We start from the raw sequence: 19,540 nt of genomic DNA, 5'->3' as shown, positions 1-19,540 counted from the left end.
TACGCAAGTTCACGGTGTAACTGAACTGTCACAACCAGATAGTATGTTGAATTTACCCACACCAGCAACTGCCTTTCGCCTTATCTCCATTCGCATTCAACTCACGGTGAGAGGGCCAATTGAACACAGACCTCCACAAAAAGCGACAGAACTTTCTTGGTTACTTTTATATTTTGTTCATAGTGCAGCATACATCTGCTTCAAATATTCGGAATAATGGTCGATATTGTGGGTACAACTCTCAGGAACCAACTCAGATGTACGTAACTCCTCGCAGTTCCACCATAATTTATACAGATTTTATCGTTGAAAGGGGTCTGTTTGACGACCAGTGCTGGATGTTTGCCTTTGCTCAACCACTAGATTTCGAAAAAAAAAAAAAAAAACGCGACAATTCGTTTCAGGAAATGTACATCACTGTGATTTTGCAGAAGTTCTCGGCATACATCCATTCTTCTTTGGGCCTGAGCTAGGGTTAACTTGTGTGGCACAATACGGCAGCTTCTGAAGGTGTTCACGAGTTTGTGAAGGCGAACCACTACAGTGGAATTGGACATAGCAAGTTGGTTGGGAAATCGTCATGTGCTGGTGGATGGGTTGTCCCCAATGACATGTCGTATAATCTCAGAGTCTCTTACTCTAGAACGACCGTACCTTGTCTGATCTTCGACATCATTACAACCTATACGAAATTTCTACATCCAGCGACTTAGTATACTTTGATTTTCTGCACTTTCCCATTAGTGTGACAAATGCTTTGGAATGCTGCTGTAGCGTTATGCGCTTGTTCGAAGTCATGCAAACATAGTTCTAATATCAGATGTTCTTGAGAAAAACTCGTCACTTTCTGTAAAACCTGATTGAAGATACTGACTTAGTGGCGTCCTTCATCTTAAATAGTTCGCTTGCCACACTACCTTTTGGGCCACTTTGACAGTATACTTATGGTCAATCACTGTGTATACGCGTTCCTGCTGTTTGGATTGAGGAAATATTGCAAGACTTACGGCTGGCTGCTTCTTGTAAATTAAATTTTGTTTTACGAAATACATAATAAGCAATATTGTTAGATGTTTTTCTGTGAAAATCAGAATTTTTGATTTTTACTTCCAGGAAATTACCGTTCTTTCTGGATGCAGAGAAAACTTCAGAAAATGTTCTCGAGAATTTCATAAAATCCTTAAGTTTAACATTTGGTTTTAAAATAATAAGCGTTGTAACATCTAGTCCTATGTATAAACATCGAGACAAACAGGTGGAGGATATTCAGATATTAAAGAATAACTTTTCCTATGGATGTAGGGGCCATGAAACTTGTAAATTTGTTGAAACCTAGAATTATTATTATTATTATTATTATTATTATTATTATTATTATTATTATTATTATTATTATTATTATTATTATTATTATTATTATTATTATTATTATTTATTGACTTTCAGGAGACTTTCTTAACTTCTACTGAGGTTGTAAAGTAAAGATGAACTTTCTCCATCTTTCATGGTATTCAATTTAGCAATGCTTTTCCAACAAGCGATTGCAAATTCGATCCACTGGATATAGATTTATTTCAGAAGGGCCTAAAATACTATTAATAAATATTTTTGTTTATACAATTGTCGGTTATTGTCTTTAAAAAAAAACATCATTCTATTGCTACTAATTTTCCACTTTACTAGATATACTTGTGCGAGGCAATGTCTTCTATGGATCACAGAGGAGCGCATGAGTATCCCTTTCCGGATCCTGGCTTTTTGGGCTATTTTTTAGACTTTCAGTCAAGCAGCTACTGTATCGTCACTATTTATCCTAGGATCATGGTTCATACCTCATTCTCTTCAGAATAGAGCTGGCTTTCAAATGGTACCACTTACATGCTCATACCATATACCAGAAGCGGGAAAAAATGTCAAAGTGAAAGTTTCGGAGGGAAATTTTTTCTCGAACTTCGGCCCCCCTGGGCCCCCCTGGACCCCCCTGTGTGAACGTAGCCATTTAAAAGAAATCTGAGAAATAGTACTTGATATACTGAATGTGTGTGCCAAATTTCAAGTTTCTATCTTAAATAGTAAGGGAGGGAGAAATTTTATCAAAATTTCCCACCATGCCCCAAATTAGCACAAAACACTATGATCTCAGGGGAAAAAAAATTCCTGAGACATCCCTAATTACTCTAGGGTCATCTGTCGCCCATATTCCCTTCTGAATAGAACTGCCTTTCAGGCGGTACCATTCACATGTCTCCATCTTGTATCTAAGGCGGGAAATTCCAGAAAAAAGGGATTTTTTGGTTTAAATCTCCCTTTTTTCATCTTTTAGCCCCTCTGGACCCCCCCTGCTTTAACGCAGAAATCTGAAAAAAAATCTGTTAAATATTACTCGGTGGACTGAATGTTTGTGCACAATTTCAATCTTCTAGGTGCAAAAATAAGCCCGCCAGAAAAAAAATTAAGAAATTTCCCCATGTTACCCTATACAGAAGTATGTTTTGAAAAAAATTCACTGAGACGTCCCTAATTACCCTAGAATAATAATTCGACCGTCATTCTCTTCAGAATCGAACTGCCTTTCAGACGGTGTGACTCACGTGTCTCCATCATGTATCTAAGGCGAGAAATTCCAGAAAAAAGGGATTTTTTGGGTCTAAAAATCCCATTTTTCAGTTTTTTCCCCCTCTGGACCCTTCTGTTTTAACGCAGAGATCTGAGAAAAATCTGATAAATACTACTAGGTAGGTTGAATGTTTGTGCACAATTTCAATCTTCTAGGTGCAAAAGTAAGCCCGCCAAAAAGAATATACCCACCATGTCCCATTTTTCCCTATATAGAAGTATATTTTTCAAAAAATCCCTGAGACGTCCCTAATTACCCTAGGACAATGATTCAACTGTCATTCTCTTCAGAATGGAACTGCCTTTCAGACGGTATGACTCACGTGTCCCCATCATGTATGTGAGGCGGGAAAATGACGAGAAACGGGATTTTGGGGGTAAAAATATCCCTTTTTTCACCTTTTTGCCCCTCTGGTTCCCCCCTGTTTTAGCACTGACATCGGAATAAAAAATCTGGTAAATACTACTCGGTGGACTGAATGTTTGTACAAAATTTCAATCTTCTACGTGGAAAAATAAGCCCGCCAAAAAATATTGAACATAGGCTTAGTAAATGAGAAAATAAATTTTTGACTTATGACGTCATCACCTCCTATGTCTGGACGCAGGAAGGTCTGAAACCATACGTAATGTCTTCTACAAGGCCTCTGGACTTGGAAAACAAAAAAAAAACTCGGACGAAAAAGCTCAAATAGAAGAGAAATAACGCAATGTACCATGAAAAATGCGTATGGTACAAGTTGTACCATAGGATCCCCAAGGGGGTATTAGTAGACGAAGGAAGATGAGTAGTACAAAAATTTAAGGCACCAAAGGCGCAAGATCGAGAGTTACTTGATGTCATTGTCACAATTGTTCAATTATTTGTAATTGAATAATGTAATTCTAAAGTATTATGCTATTTTTTGTAACTCTTTCCACATGAAGTGAATATCTGTAACTCATTTTCTTTTTTTAAAAAAATATGATGATTTATAGTTCGCTTAAGACTTTCTAGGGATTTAAATGCAACAGCAAACTGTGCAATTAGGTAGGGACAAGATAGCTTAAATCTCTCTCAGTATATACGAATTTATTCTTTGCTAGTGTCCTTAAGGATCATGTGTACCTTCCTTTCAAACGTTATAATCTCTTCTTATTTAGTACATACATTTACTGAAGAACATAGTGACGTACATTAAATTTTATTTTGTATTAAATGCACGTAACCAATCGATAAAGACAGGAAATGGACATTTTGTTGTAATCACTCAACAAGCTATAGAAAATCCGAATTTCATTACCAGCATTAAAACTACCTCCACTTATTCAGTGCGTAGATAAATCTAACTACTCAATGAGATACATAAACTTGTATTTTGTAGTCAAATTATCCACACGATACTTTATGAGAAATCGCTATCTTCTATCTTCTAGTAAAATAATACACTCAACCAGAAGGAGGAAACACATATTGTGTAGTGAAATTGAGTAGTGCATTTTCCTACTCCTACGTCAAAAATAGATACGAGGCGCATTTCAAAACAGGGCCGATATTTTTGTTAACACAGGGTTAGCATCATAAATGACTTATCTACACCCCCTAACGATTTCCAGAGGCCCATAAAATTTTCGGACACCCCTGGAAATAAATTTCTTACACCCCTTAACTTGGGGGCTGCAATATTAAAAAGATTCATTCTCGTTCTGCCTAAAGGCCCTCCAGGACTTTCTAGGAAATATTTTAAATGAACTTGTGCTTAGGCAGAACGCGAATTCCCGATCTGCCCAATCTTTGGAGACAGGGAATTCTATGCGAGGAGGAAATTTTTAGGGAATTGCAGCACCGAAAAGCTTGACTCCTAGCGTGTTTGTATGCAGATCGGAACTCATGTATAAAATGGCTGTCAAAATGCAAGGAAAAGTCTGACAAGGACAAAATCCAAGGGACAAAATCACAGGACTATATATTGGATGTACCAGTACACAACCTATATGATTATTTTTTCCCTTCAATTGTCATATATTCTAAAAAGTTATCGGTATTGTTTGAACTGAAATAACTTTTTCTTTCTTTTAAAATGCTGAAAACTCACTAAAACGTAAAAATGTTATAATAAAAGAGCAGATTAGCTTTAATTATTTTCACACATACCCATATGAAAAGTACTGGAGATTTCTATTTCTTATATCTTTAGTAGAGTTAAAATACGTTTAGCATATTACATTAAGATCATTCATTTTATTTACGAAAAGTAACTGTGATGCAATTTGATCTTTAAAAAGTAGTTCTTGTGTGGTAGCATATAGCAGTCTTTTATTTTGAGTAATGTATAAATATTTATTTCAATTTTGAAACACTGATCAAGATTTATTTTTTTTAGCAAATATCAAAATGGGAATATATGCTTATTATAACAGGATATTGGGTCTGTTATAGTCTTTTATTGGGTTTTCAGCACTTCTAAAACCAAATGTTGTTTCCGTAAAGTGAAGAATTTCAGTAGATGAATAACAGTTGAAGAAAAAAATAATCATTCTTTTGTTAATCTGCGCCTATGATTCTGTCCCGCCCTTGAATTTAGTCCGTTTTGTCTGATTTCTTTTTTTTTGGGGGGGGGTTGTCCTCTTGAATTTTGTCCTGTATTCGTAATAGTCTGCTTGGTAATTGTAACAGAGGCTGTAGGAAGAATAACTATTTCTTCAAGTTTCATAATAAATTTTAGATTTTATTCTTCTTGTTCTTCTCTAAAAAAAATGAGGAGGATATAGTTCTTCATATCTATTTTGGTAAAGATGAAGGTGATTTAAAAAAAAACTGGGGGCAAATGGAAAATTCATTGAATCAGTTGCAAGAAAGCCGTTTGACATTGTAACTGAAACGAACATAAAATAAACTTAATTCGGTATAATATCAAATTATTTCACATCAAGATTTTATTCAGTTTTCAGTAGTTCCTTATAACATGCTAAGAGGTGCCACAGTTCACATCCTCAAGACATGTTTGGCCATACATAACTAAACAATGCAAGAGGATGCTTAAGGCGACTCGTAAGAAAGAATGTTACTGTTCTACATCAGAACACCTTTTTCGTTACCACCTTATCAGCTGATTTGTCTTATATACATAATTCTATACTACGGTGTCCAATATACAATAGAACCCGGAGTTTGGGATAGTAGAACTTTTGAACCTGAAGTGATACGCAGATAATGGTTATACCAAAATGAAGCCTTGCTCATGCATATATTTTTAAACTAGGAAGCAACAATTGAAGTACACTAGGAACCACACAGTGTTGCCAGATGTAAACGAAGGTTTTTTTTTTTTGTAAAACATGTAAATTGACTCATAACTCATATGTATGGATGTTCTGTCGTTAATTTTCAGTTTGTTTAGTTGGAGTAGCTTGGAAACTATGGAGCAGAAAAAAGAATTTTTCATTTCCACCGACAACTAATCGGATGAAGCCTCTGTAAGAGGCAACTAGGAAAAATCATAGTTTCATAAATTAACACTCTGAATTGGCAACCCTGCTGATAAAATTTTTACTTACATGCACCCGGCAACACTGCTATGCATTCCTATGGGGCTATTTAAAGCAAGAGGTATACAACAACAATTCTCGAACTACTCAAGACCTGAAAACGAATATTCGCAGTGCCATTGAGAACATTAACACTTCTAATCTTTGTAAAGTTGCTGCCAATCTAGTGAAACGTGTGAACCAGTGTTTGAATCAAAACAGAGGACACTCGCAGCATCTGCTGTAGAGCTGGTAACTCATTTCTGACATAAACGCTTGATCATCACAGTTTCAAAGTTTGTTTTTCATTGTTCTCAGGAATTGCATAATGTAGACATATCCTTAACACACCTTTTCATGCACTGAAACATCAGCAAAGTTGCCAATTCAGAGTGTTAATTTATGAAAACTACGATTTCCCTAGTTCCCACTTACAGAGGCTTCATCCGATTAGTTATCGGTGGAAATGAAAAAAATCTTTTTTCTGCTCCATAGTTTCCAAGCTACTCCAACTAAACAAACTGAAAATTAACGACAGAAGATCTATACATATGAGTTATGAGTCAATTTACATGTTTTGCAAAAAAGAAGAAGAAGAAGAAGAAGAAGATTTACACCTTCGGTTACATCTGGCAACATTGTGTGGTTCCTAGTGTCTTCAATCGTTGCTTCCTAGTTTAAAAATATATGCATAAACAAGGCTTCATTCTGGTAAAACCATTATTCGTGTATCACTTCAGGTTCAGAAGTTCTACTATTCCAAACTCCGGGTTCATTGTACTTTGGACACCCTGTATATGCAATAGTATCATATATACTTCTATTTTCATATTTATATTGTCAATGCAAATATCAGCAGTACAAAATATCAATATCAATATTCAAATATTTGTATGTTTTTGTAGTTTCAATAAAATCAAACGGTCAGGTAATGGGGGATAAGGGCCGTCTTACGCATCTTTTTGCAATATTTGCTTAATATATGGTCAAACATTTCTTAAGTACGTGAACTGTGGCACCTTTTACGTACTGCAAGCAGTGGCGGTTTCAGCGGGTAGGCGGGATAGGCACGGGCCTATCCAAAAGTTTTGAAAAATATATAGAACTAAAAGATACAAGTAAAGAGTAAATATATTTTTCTCTTTTTACATTAATGGTAAATAATTATTTAATAAACAGCATCAACCACTACTGTAAAAATAGTTTCCTATTGTCATTAACCAATCAAATGTGCATATGTATCCATAAGAGAGGGAGCGGACCTACCCAAATTAAAATCCTAAAGCCGCCTCTGACTGTGAGCCTTACCATGTTGGAGGTGAACTACTGGAAAAATGAATAAAAGTTTGTTGTCATATGACTTGATACTAGACCGAAGTAAGTTTGTTTTATCTTCGTTTCAGCTACAATGTCAAACGGCTTTCTTGCAACTGAGTCAATCAATTTTCCGTTTTTCTGCACGTAGCTTTTTCTGTAAATCACACTGAAATAGATGTGAATAACACTGTTAATAACGGAACTGTATCTAGTCATTTTTCCGAGAAGAACAAGTAGAATAACATCTAAAATTTATGATAAAACTTACAGAAATAGTTATTTTTCTTACAGAATCTGTTGCAATTACTCAAGAAAAATTCTGTTGAAGAAATTCCTCCCTGGACAGAATTCCTCGTCTCAAAAGAATAGGCAGAACGGGAATTCCCTTTCTGGCCAAAGATAAGATCATTTAAAATATTTTCTACAAAGTGCTGGAGGGCCTTTAGGCAGAACGGGAAGACGCCATTAAAAATCTTGCTATTTTGATTTTCTTTTAAAGTTTTGAATTCTTGTTTTCAGGTGCTAATATAATAAAATCTACTTTACTTTCGACAAGATAAATTTTTAGGCAAAGCACGCAACGCAAGATTGAATGGAAATCAATCTTTACACAGCTGTGATCTTCACAGCGTTTGATCAATCGATTGCCAATAGTTTCATCTCGACGTCACACCATACGTTAGAAAGTCGACGCTAATTGGTTCTGGCTGAGGAAGGAAATCCAATGCAATCTTTCGTTGCTTCAACGAATTTCAAAAATTGTTAAAAAAAAAAAATGAAGGACGATAATAGTTTACGACCTTAATGCAAGATTGCAACCCCCAGATTTTTGAACACCCCCCGAAGTTCAAAATTCTGGATAGATCATTGAGTATCACTGATTAAGTTGAGCATATGCAGGAGCATGCCTTAATATTTTGTGCCTTCAACAGAGATTAAAACGTCCGAGTGAAGTTGCGTACATGCGAGTAACTCTTAATGTGAAATGGCTGACGCCGAATGTAATACAAATACCCGCCAAATGTGAAATGAGATCTGTCATACTTTTTCAGAACTCCAAAGGACAGAATGCAGCTAACATCAATCGGGAATTGTGTATCATTTAGGGACCGACAGTAATAAATGAAGGAAAGGTCAGGGAATGGTGCAGGTAGTTACGGGAAGGGCGTTCAAATATTCATGACGATGAGCATAACGAAAGGCTACTATTCAGGCGAACGATTTGGTGGAACGTGTTAATGAGAAATTGCGATCCAATCGCTGTTTCAAAGTAGCTGAATTTGCCAAAGAGTTCCCAGTAACAACTGCAAAAACAGTGCATTGAATTATGACTGACAAGCTTGGTTATCACAAACAGTGTGCGAGGTTGGTGCCAATAATGCTGACAAACGCTCACAAAGAGCAAAGAATAACAGCTGCACGTAATTTTTTGGCTCACTGGGAGAAGGATGGACTCTTTTTTCACATAGTGACGGGAAATGAAACTTAGGTGTCGTACGCCATTGGGGATCCGAAGCAGAAGTCAATGTAATGGTAGCATTATGGTTCCCCTAAAGTGAAGAATTTCAAACACCATCAGTTCACAAAATCATGACAACTGTGTTTTGGAACCAAGCCGGGTGAGATGCTTGTGGTATTCCTGGAACCAGGCCAAACAATAACAGCAGATATGTGTTGCCAAAGACTGAATAATCTGCAACGTGCCATCCAAAATATTTTTTTTCTTTTTCTTTAGCCTCAAACCAATATGTATTTTTCTTTTGAAAGTTTCCAAAATATTGGTGTGTCACTACGTTAAATATTGTTCCAAATGTTTAACTGAAACTACGGAAGCATTCAAATAAATGAGTGACAACCTTCCGTTTTTCTGTCAAATATTGTTTACTGTCCAATTTCACATCATAGCGACACAACTTCGGACAATTATGCAGAAATACTATCGTGTCTGAAGTCACTCCACCACACAGAGTGACATCGGACACATTTTACTGTTTTCTAACTATGTGCATAGTTGTAAAAAGTTCTTTTCTTTTGTTTATTGCATTCCTGAAATATATCACCCCCTGATACAGCTTTTTACGTTAACAAAATAATGTAGCGTAGTTCCAGCACAGTTGAAAATGTACTAGGCACAGATAGGGGAACAGTATTAAGATGGATCTCACAGAAATAAGAATACAAAGTAGAAACTGGATCCAGTTGCCTAAGGACAGAAGTCAATGGAGAGCTTTTGTGAACGCGGCAGTGAACCACCAGACGGTTCCATAAGCCATACAGTTAGTTACTTTAATTTTATTACTATTTCCTTACTAATAAGAATTCAGACATAGGCAAGTAGGACGATTGAATACGGAACAGAGAGAACTTCGTTCATGCTTAATGGTAATTTAATCGTCTTTCCCATCATAGCCATTGGTTTAATTCTCTGTGAAACTATAAAATTGTATGGTTCGGATCACACGTCAAATTATAGGTCTCCGAGTGTCCAATTTTTTATTTGACCCTGTTGCTTACAAGCTACATCGCTTCCTATTATGCTATACGGATGATTGCTAACTTCAGTGATAAGTTATTTTGCAGGTAACTTGTTCAGGTAGTTGTAATATTTGTCAAGAGAGGACAGTCAAATTTAATACTCCAGCAGCTTTATTTCTCGGGTTTCGCGAAAGTTTGTTTTATTCGTGGTTCCTTGCTCTAGAGGAAGTTATTGCTTATATGCTTATTGCGAAAATACTGCTTATCATTCCTTCTGAGAAATAACCCTTAAAAGATTTGACTAAATTACGGGGAATCTTGCTTACTATCAACACGTGATTTGCTACTTTAGGGAAATGTTGCTTTGGAATAAACACTGTATTTTATATCTGATATACAAAAATACTTTAAAAATATTACTCCTATGCCAGGAAGACGTTTCAATCATAAAAGCAAAACAAAACACTTTTACGGAGATTTCTCAATACTGCCAGTTAAAGGGTGGAAAGTCGAGTGAATACCCATCGGTGAATGTGATCTCGGGTTTTAATACCTGATAGGAATACTTTCCTCGGATACAAACACAGCTAGTAGTTTCGGTCTCAAATGAAGCAGTAGATTCCAACTCGTATAGTTTTGGTGCTAAGAACTGAAATTGAACCCAACTAATCGATTAATAGGTCAATGTCTGGTAATGTCCTCGTTACATAATAGATTTTTAAATACGAACAGCCAATAACAGGGCTAAAAGTGAATAGCGTATCTTGGTATGATTTCGATCAACATCTAAATATTGCAGGTGCGATCTCATTACTTCTCTTTTGAAACTAAGGTACTATTGGTAGAGCAGCCAGCATTTGAGAACAGAGAAGACCAAGCTATGCTGTCTTTGTCATTGTTTCTTTAAAAAAAAATTGAATGCTATTTAATTTGACATACCTTTCCATTTGAAATTTTCGCTGTCTTTTCTTTCATTGGAGATGTTTTTTATGGAAACATAAATGACAACGCCAGCACGTGCTCACATGTGTCATTTCTACACTTAATAACATTTCAAAATGTCCTATAATACCTAAAAGAAGAACAAACACATTTGCACAAATTTTCCAGATTGTGAAGGTGGATTGGGGGCTCGGACCTGGCATCTCTAGTTCACTGTTTCCGAACATACCCAAAGTTGGACTTAGAAAACTTTTGCCTCAAAACAGCCATAATCAATGTGCTCAACCCGTTTGGAATAAAACGTACATGCCCGTAAATAAAGAAACGAAACAGGAACAAAATATAGCTTACATTAGCAAAGAAAAATCAAAACAGAAAGTAAATTGATAAAGATGGCACATAGAATAGCTGAAACAAAAGACGTCTTTTGATATCTGATAGTTATCCAAATAATTTCAGGTCCCTCTGCAAAATCAAGGACATGGAGTAACTTCAATTTCTTAGTGAAACATAGAAATAAAAGGTGTACCTTGCTTTTCCGCTGCCTCTAGTGCGTATTCGAAGCGTCAGTTGTGGGAAAACAGTATTCATCGATAGCGAATCGCTGTTTCCCGATGCGGGTAACAGAGAGCGCCACTGTATGCGACCAGTGAAGTAAGCACTGGTAGATACGAAGAGGCGACATGAGGTGTATAACTTTGTTGGGCAAAAAGTTGGTTGAAGTCAAAGGTTGGGTGAAGTGAGATACATTTAGCGCTTTTGTTCCGAAAAGGACGCAACTGAAGCAGCCGAAGAACGACAGAAGCGGAAGGGACGCAAGAGAAAAGAAAATCGTGAACTCCGGCAAAGAAATATTTGAGATTCGACCTTGACGGTACTAACATGGTCGAAAAACTGGTAAAAAAAACGTTTGTTTTCAGTTTTCTTTCTTTTTGACAGTGTTGCCATTACTTCCAGTCCCCTAAAAAAATATGTATTTTACCTAAATATAGGCTCTATTACAAAATTTTTAACAAAAAAACAACGACGTGTTCCCCTCAAATGTTTTATTTTTTTAAAATTTCAAAACGCAAAAAAAAGAAAAACAAATAAAATGCGCATCGATGTTTCTGAAAAATTTCACATTTGCACCTGCGTAGTATCTACAATCTGTGAAGCTTTCAAAATATTTCGACCACCTCCACCAAAATTTATAACATTCAATTTTGAGCAGGTACGATACGATAATTCGGTGAGGGGTGGAAGCATAAGCTCGACATTTTGTAAGTAGTTTTAGGTCAAAAGTAACAGTTTGTGTCAGTAACGAGCCAATTTAGACCAAGGGCCGATTTCACTACGTTACCAAGGAAGATTCTTTCACTAACTAGGGATGATTTCATAGCGGAATCAAGTACCTGAGGAAGACCTACATATCGTCTGAAAGCTCTTGCCATGAGAAGTACGAAACTGTTTTCAAATCACAGGCAAAACTGCAACCTGACCCTGTAAGAGGCCAGTTTGTTGGTGTTTGTGATCCTATACATCGCATATTCGACAGAAGTAAAAATGAATGTTACGATACATCACGCGTAAGCGCTTGAGCCCATCATATTCTATTTGGCAAGGGTTTGATAATATCACTTTGCTCAAAAACGTACCTATGTGTCCTCGTGTTGCCAAACATTGTATATACAATGTGGCAGATGGTTTTGTACCACTGGATGTATATCCATGAAACGTGGCATAAGCAAAATTCGTCACTAGAGAAAATATACTGTGGACGTATTCCTCTCCCAAGGACCCCATTTATCAGTGTTGCCAACCAAGTGTAAAAAGTAGAAAGTTTTACAACAGGTTCCGTACGATGAGACGTTTATACACTACGCTTGGCAGAACATCACACGACACTATGGCAAAAAGAAGTTGAATGTGACCGTTTCCCAACCCCGTCTCATATAGCCTCGCTGCTGAAAGGAACGATAAACTTAAAATCAACTCAACTCCAACCATTCTAGGTTGTCAGTGTTGCTATTCAAGTGCAAATATCACAATGTTAAAAATGGGGAGTGCTATTGAACGAACATATAATAAATGTGACAGAAGCAGCATTGAACAAAGGAAAAGATAGTGTTAGTGTGCCCGTTTCACAAGCACCCTAGTTTGGTAGTGTTGCCAATTAAACCGAACATTCAAGATTTTCGTATGAAGTCTACAACATTGGAGGATATAATTAGACTGTAACATATACTAGGTTTGTAGTATGTTATTGTGAATCCACAAGCACCCATGTTGTCAGTGATTCCAACCATTGTAAAATACATTTTCTCGAAAGATTGTCTGATCATTGCATGCATAAAGAGACAACTTGGCATAAACATCATCCGACACAACAGAAAATATACTGTGGCTGTTACCATTCCTCAACCTCCCCAATCTTTCAATATTGCTAACGTTTTCAAAACGGATGTTCATCAGATAGCAGTATACTAGCTTGGTGGTATTTTTATATAATCTAATGATATGAACAACGCAACAACGAACGGCACAGTTAGGAGGTCGTATGAAAAGAAAAGGTGGATAAGTCATGCGTGCATCTGGTCATAGGAGCTCCATTGTGGCATATAGAAAGCAATTGTGGAGAAACCACGATTTGTCTTTAGAGTTTGCTCATCATACCAAATTATGTGACATGCTACATGCTAAGTTTGGGCCATACATACTTAATATACTTAATAACAGTGTTAATTCCACCATACAATTAGCAGAACATTGGAATCGTTGGTAATCAGCATAATGGGTCAACAGATAATAGAAAAAACAGTTACGAAAACTATTCCCTTCAAGTGCAGCAGACGATTACTGTTCAATTTTAGGAGGTGTCCCTGACCGTGCGCGTTACAAACTTTCGTTGGGCGCTCTCTGTTTGACATTTTCGTTTCATAGACAGTTGAGCAGGGGGAGGGGAATCGTGTTGTTGTTCCACATGAGTTTTAAGAATTCTTGTGCTTGTTCTGATAACGTGCTTTCCAAACGTACATTGGACTTTCGTCATGGTAACGTCTGTTGGTGTCATGAAAGCCCTCCCCGAGCTCCAAACTGTCCCTGATGCAACAGTCACACCCACAGCAATGAAGAAAACAATTGCACGGAGGATACATACCATCATGAAAATAATAACTGCAAACCGTAATCTTGAAGTGTTTACCATCCTGATAGAAGACAGTCTTCTTCTCGACAACCAGATCAAAGAACCGATAGATGCCCTGTCAAGGAAACCGCTTGTTCTTTGTGGTGAGTCAGACGCCGATGTGAACAAGGAGGAGACATTCACTGTCTCGCAAGAAAATGCAGCCTGGCGATTTTGGAAGCCTACCTAGATCGCTGCAGTTGTTGAAGCCTACGACAGTGCACCAAGAGGCAAACAGGCTAAATCAGCATCTAGAAGATCAACAGACCGGAAGATCAACAAGATCAGCAAACAAGCTAAATCAGCTACAATCACTGCCAAGGATATCCAGCACATGAGACAACAATTGAACCGGGATTCGAAGAACCTCTAGCTAAGTACTCTTCACGAATCTATAAAGCCTTAGGTTTTGTCTGAACGTGTTCCTCCCAAGTATCATCGAATTACCCTGAAGAACTTGGAATATATGCACGGAATAAAGCAACCGATCTTGGCATTGCAGGATTTATGGCTTCTTAGAAATGGATTTTCCGAATCAAGTCGGAATTAAATCTGGTCAGGCAACCTTGGGAGACAATCTATTTTAGAATGGTTGAAATCAATGACAGCATGAGTGCTTGTGAATTCACAATAACATACAACAAACCTAGTATGTTGTATGATCCAAAGATTTCTGTTGTGCCATTCAAAGATTTCTCTATGAATTTTGAATATTGATGACGTCAAAACCCCAATATTCGTCACAGGATTCTTGAGGATTTTTTTGCCAGAAGTACATCATGACTAGTACCACATACTTCAACAAGTTTCGTTTTACTATTTTAAATGTCTGAGTTTTGCAACAAAAATGCCTAATTTGACTGGACTACAAAGAATGCAATTCGATAAAGTTTATATTGATGGGAAATCTTATATTATCCAGGACCTACAAAAACAAATTACAGACAACTAACAAAGGAACATTCTTTTCTTGACAATTCGATTTCTGAAAGTGCTTGCTATCATCGGATTCAGCATACAAAGAAACCGAGAAAAACAAGTTTTTAGCAACAGACCATAAACAGGGCCAGAGATAATGGGGTCCAAAGTTCGAATACAGGACGCAGATAGTGCATAAAAACATCATGTAATTTTGAAATGAGTGGAGGAATTGAAATCAAATTTGAGATGTGAGTATCGAGTGTAAAGCTCTTCGGAATAGGTATATTGCACATCATTTCAGCCATCTTAAAAGTTGCCGTATTGGAGTTATCGAAAATAAAGAAACGGGAAGGAATATTTTGACAAAAGACGCTCAATCCACCAAAGAGATCAGATCTCAAGAATTGTCATAGCCAAAGAAGCTTTCAACAAGAAAACATCACTCTTAAACAGGAGGCGTCTTTCGTCAAAATACTTCCCAGATACTTGAAATTATCGACCTCTTTAAGTTCTCTTTGTTCTACAGAGATATTTGTTAAACAAATTCTATCGACTGGTATATATGTCGTTCAGAACTCGGACTCAAGTTTAATAAGAAGTAGTCAGAAAATGAGATATAAAGTTTGTACGCACCATTTAAATACATGGAAAAGTGAACAATAAATGTGGACTCGAATCCCTCATTCACTGAGCACCCCATGTACCGCATCTTTAATTCTTTTTGTTATATTTATTTATTTATTTATCGACACAATAGGCATTACTGCCGAATTACAGTGCCTACATATAATACGTAATTTTAAATTACAATGATATTAAGACGAATTAAATAAAACAGTTTCCATCATTTTTTTTACAAAATACACAGTATTACTCTTTTGAACAACTTTTCAAAACTATTAAATATATCTACATATTTACAATCCTTATTAATTTTATTGTACATCAGCATGTTGATACATTGAAGCCATGTTGATACATTAAAATTGCATGTTTAACATGATTCACCAATCCCCTGACCATAAATGACACTTTCAAATACCTTTGCAATTGTTGGCAATATAGCTATGGACGATAGTGTTCTATATTATTTTTATTCCCGGTTTTCTGGACTGGGTATATTATTGATTCTTTCCATATATCCGGAAAAACATTTGACCTTATTGAGAGCTTAAATATTATATATAGCAGATGTTTTAAAATATTACTACAACCCTTTCCAATATAAGGTGCTATATGATCAGCCCCAGTTGCTTTATTCGGTTTGTTTCTTTATTGCATTTTTAATGTCCCTTATACTAATCTCTGTGATATGGAATAAGTTATGGCATTCCTCATGTAAATAATTTTTGTTATGTAAGTTAATACAATGTTTAGTTAAAGAGGAGGATTGATTATAAATGGACTGGAAGTATTGAGCAAAAGCTTTCGCAATTTCATCATTCTTAGACTCTGTCCATCATAGGTCATGGACTCAATAGAAAGATGTCGGGATTTATTTTTAATGTAGGTTTAGAAATGTTGTGGGTCTTGGGTTATATTATTTTCAGCATTGAGGATAAAGTCATTATGTGCTATAGCTATTTCACGTTTCACGTCTCTATGTAGAATGCAGTACTCGTTATAATGATATTCGTGATTAGTCGTTCACCTCCCCTTGAGCCATTGTATGCGATGTTGCATTTTAAGTTTTATCTTTTGTATTATACTTTGAGTAAACCAGCAAAGGAAGCTTTTTCGCGTAGGCCTTTTTATGGAAATGCACTTCTCAAATATTTCATAAATTACTTTATAAAATTCTTCTACTGCTTTATTTGGAACCATATATTCGTTTAGGTATTGCCAGTCTATTGTCCCTAACACATTGTAAAGATTTATACAATTTCCTTTCTTAAAATTGAGACCAAATATATTTCTTTTGTTTTTTAGTCTAGATGGTTTAATATGTGGAAAGCTTATACAAAGGGAGGGGTGGTAATTATCCACTTTAATTAATGGGTGTAGTTCTCTTACTACTGTTAGATTTGAAAGATTACTTATTATTAGATCTAATATTTCTTTTGTTTTTTAGTCTAGATGGTTTAATATGTGGAAAGCTTATACAAAGGGAGGGGTGGTAATTATCCACTTTAATTAATGGGTGTAGTTCTCTTACTACTGTTAGATTTGAAAGATTACTTATTATTAGATCTAATATTTCTTTTGCTTTTTAGTCTAGATGGTTTAATATGTGGAAAGCTTATACAAAGGGAGGGGTGGTAATTATCCACTTTAATTAATGGGTGTAGTTCTCTTACTACTGTTAGATTTGAAAGATTACTTATTATTAGATCTAATGTTCTCCCTAAGCAATTTGTAACATTATTGAGTGATTCCATGGTATGAAACAACATAAAATGATAGATACTTTGGGATTTATTGGTTTATTGTAGAAAATCAAAATTTCTACTAGTTATTTCAGGGAAATTCATATCACCTACAAGGAGAATAGTGCTACCTATTGTGAAAGTTACTTTCGATAAAATGAAAAACTATTCGCATAAGGAAAGATCTGAGTTTGGTTCAAAATACACAACACAAATATAGAGCGGTTTGTAATTAATCATTGTTTTCACGAGAATGCCCCCTGGGCTCTGGTCAGTAACAGCTACTTGACTGACTTCCAGGTTCTGGATTGCCAGAAACACCCCTCTCCCTCTTGTTTTAATACTTGTATTTTAGTCCCTATCTTTACGGTACACTAGGTATCTGTTATCAAAATATTCTGAACTAAAATAATCACAAGATACCAAGTCTCTGTTTTGCTATGATATCATAATTGTTCAACGAAATGTTGCTAGAAAACTCACATGCTTTGTTTTTAAGTGATCTCGCATTCTTAAAGTACATTAGAAAATAATCATGTTTTGAGTTATTTATAACACACTTGCTGTCCTTAGTACGTAACACATCACTGCATTCACTTTGAGAAGTCTTACCTTGTTGAAGGTCATTCTCCCTTATTTGTCAAGGGATGCTTCTTCCTCCAGGGCGTGGTTGACCTCTACCCCTTCGAGCAGCATTCCTTGTTTGTCTCAAAGCTAGAAACACTTCATCACTCACTACCATATATATAATAGAAGTCTTATGGAACGCTATGTCTGTCAGCCCCTTTGCCTGTTGACAGTTGTGACGAGGAACAGTTTATATACATGAATTTTAGTGTAAAGGTAAGAAATACTTCCATTACTTATGCATTGCATAGTATTCTTAACATAGCATAGATTTAATTTCGACTCTAATAGCTCTATTGTCACCGTAATTGGCAGAAAATACCATTTCTGGTTTCACCATTGATCCCTATAAAGAAAAAATGTTGAGAAATACTGAGAATTTGTTTTTAGATATAGGCCACAATGAATGGTTATTAGATATTCCAAGATTATATTCACTTCCCTCTGCCATGCTCTTATTGAATTTAGTACTGATAGATCTATAACTGGTGATGTGAGTGAGGGAAGAAACCCGTTTTTTCGGGGGAAACCGGGAATTTTGGGAAGGGAAAAATTGGTAGTGGGAAACTTGATCAAAATTTGAATAAAAGACGTAATCAAATCATTGAATCGAGTAACAGGAAATAGCGGATTATAAAGTGTTTAATTTTAATGAAACCTTATAAAAGCTCAATAAATTCCTTTATATAATGTAGGCATTTGATTATTGTCCAGTGTACCTCCAATAAAAACGTGAAATTTGGCAGACTCAATTCAAAAGTCCTCCCTACGCACTACATGTAAGAAAGTCCAAATTCCACGTAAAATGTCACTGTGCCTCTGCTGTGTTTCAGTTGTGTGAGAAAAATTGATAACTAAACGAGTTACTGGTGCCTGTAATATTGCGATTGCCAGTACTGAGTAGCACTTTATAAACAGATATTAAATATGCACCTATATGCATGAGTATTTTAATGGCGAATAGAAAGACACAAAAAACCAAAGGCTCACACATACTGAAGCTACGATGATGCCTTTTATGTTACAATCAAAGTTTTAGTCCATATATTTGCTTAAGAATATTATAATCTTCAAAATATTGGTGCAGTAATTAAAACATATCAGTGACATTTCAGAAAACGTAAACATGAATACCGAAAATTCATTACTTAAACTAATATTGTGCCCAGGTGCAGAATTTCTGATTGGAATCGGTTGAGGTTACGCCTCTTTTAATGATTATATTAAAATTTCTCATAATTACGATTAATATAATCCGGTGTGAAAAAATTTAACCACCATTGTAATCAGCACGTCAAAACGAGTTAAAACGATATGGAACACGAGGTTACCCCTCGGAAGTAGTGATGCCAGTGTATCTTCAACAATCGGTGTATCTTCTGCTGAAAAAAAAAACTTCGACTGCAAAATACCTTTTCAAAGGTTTGCAGCTTGGTGTCCGACCCGAAACTTAGACTCAAGATTTTTGAGAGTGCAAAAAGTATGGAATTATGACAACGCATGCTTGAGCGGATACTTGCGTGTATTTGTTTTACACGTTTTGGAAAATTATGTTCAGTGTTGTATTTATTCATAGTTTTAACTCTAGTCTTGTTTCTTGATA

At 36.0% G+C, this 19,540-nt stretch overlaps 1 protein-coding gene across 4 annotated transcripts in view; it reads right to left on the bottom strand.

The window, feature by feature from the left end:
* The window catches only part of LOC145683947 (endoglucanase E-4-like), a 428,679-nt gene that overhangs the window by 289,205 nt on the left and 119,934 nt on the right, over positions 1–19,540 (bottom strand). The window lies entirely within an intron of this gene.

Source organism: Thermobia domestica, chromosome 4 (assembly GCF_964235325.1).
Source record: "Thermobia domestica chromosome 4, izTheDome1.hap1.1, whole genome shotgun sequence".
Classification (NCBI taxonomy): Eukaryota; Metazoa; Arthropoda; class Insecta; order Zygentoma; family Lepismatidae; genus Thermobia; species Thermobia domestica.
Note: the sequence above shows the minus strand (reverse complement) of the source record. Positions and strands in the feature narration are given on the sequence as shown.